We start from the raw sequence: 1643 nt of genomic DNA on the forward strand, positions 1-1643 counted from the left end.
ATATTTTTAGTTGTCTAGATAATTTCTTTCTATTTTTAGTAGAGACGCTCTTGCTCAGGCTGGTCTCGAACTCCTGACCTTGAGTGATCCACCCGCCTCGGCCTCCCAGAGTGCTAGGATTACAGGTGTGAGCCACCGCACCTGGCTCTCCTTATGCTTCTTGAAGCATGTTTTCCTGACTGTTTTATGAGGAGACCAGGAAGTTGCATGGTATGCCATAATAAAAAGTTATTTATAAAAGGGTATCAGGAAATTAGGATTAATAATGAGTAATGTTAGAAGAAAAATGTGATTTTTGAATAGCATCATAAAAAGAAAATTTACAGATTACTTCTGTACCCAAATGATATGTTTTTTTGTCATTCAGAATAAAATCAATGAATATAAGTTGCTTTAAATTTTCTGACAAGATCCTTACTTGTCTTTTAAGTGAGGTTAACTCACTTAACCTTTTAGAAATTCTCTTTCTTTAAAATGGGTAAGTTAGACTCACTAGATAACTTCTAAAGTTTTTTTTCTAGCTCTTACTATTTTTATATGCTTTTACCTGTTATGGAGATAAAGCTTCTGAGTGTTCTTTTTAAAACTTCTGGTTGTGTTGAGGGAAAATACCATTTGAGAGCCTGAAGAATTACAAAGTATGGTTGCTCCTTAATAAGAAATTGCTTTGAGAATCTAATATTAACAGTTGGTTTTCTCCAAAGATCTTGGAAGGATTTGTTGTTTTGGTCTATATAGCTTTGCCTTTAACTGGTGGCTGTCTTGTCTTACTGCGTTGGGTCATTCTTGCTTTATAGACATTGAGTTCCTGGAGGACTCTATTTGCATTTTCAGTGTAGACAATGCATGTGCTTTCTTGGTGGTAAAAGAAGATTAAAAAAAAAAGCAGAAACAGCAGCTACAGAAGGAGAGAATGCCTTTATTAGGCATCCATGATTGTTTAAGAAAGAATTTTTTTTTTTCTTGTCATCGATACTCTCTCATTGAGAGAATCCTGTACTTCAAATCAGTGGAGGACTGGAATGGTTAACAAGAGACAGGATTCTAAACTTTCTCCAATGAGGCCCTTCTTGCTAGAGTTGGAATTTGTGTCCATTGGACTATAGCTATTGGCATGATTCCTCAGAGCAGTAACTATTTGGTAATTTTGTTCCTTTTGTATTACAGAAGTGTCTCATACTGACTTGAACAGTCGATTTAAACCAAGAAGTTACCAGCTAGAGCTTGCTTTGCCGGCTAAGAAAGGAAAAAACACAATAATATGTGCTCCTACTGGTAAGCCAGTTGCCATTACTCCCATCCAAGTACTAACCAGGCCCGACCCTGCTTATCTTCCGAGATCAGTTGAGATCGGGCGCGTTCAGAATGGTATGGCTGTAGACAAGTTACCATTACTTATATAGTTTGTTTCTCTGTGTCCTTTTTTTTTTTCCCTCTCATGTTAAACTCTGGGGCAGAATGGGCAAGTGTTAGTTTTTCCCTTGTTTAATTTGTCTTTTTTGAAAACTATCCTATTAATATAACATCAGCATATTGTAAGGAACATGAGAAGGCAAAGAAAAATGCCCTCTGTTATCTTGCTTTGGGGTCCTGGCTGTTTGTTTGCATGTTACCTAAGGAGTGGCTTGATTTTTTTTTTTTTT

At 36.5% G+C, this 1643-nt stretch overlaps 1 protein-coding gene across 1 annotated transcript in view; it reads left to right on the forward strand.

The window, feature by feature from the left end:
• The window catches only part of DDX58 (DEAD (Asp-Glu-Ala-Asp) box polypeptide 58), a 47882-nt gene that overhangs the window by 13641 nt on the left and 32598 nt on the right, over positions 1 to 1643 (forward strand). The window lies entirely within an intron of this gene.

This window comes from Propithecus coquereli, unplaced genomic scaffold (genome assembly GCF_000956105.1).
Source record: "Propithecus coquereli isolate 6110/MARCELLA unplaced genomic scaffold, Pcoq_1.0 Scaffold114, whole genome shotgun sequence".
Taxonomy (NCBI): Eukaryota; Metazoa; Chordata; class Mammalia; order Primates; family Indriidae; genus Propithecus; species Propithecus coquereli.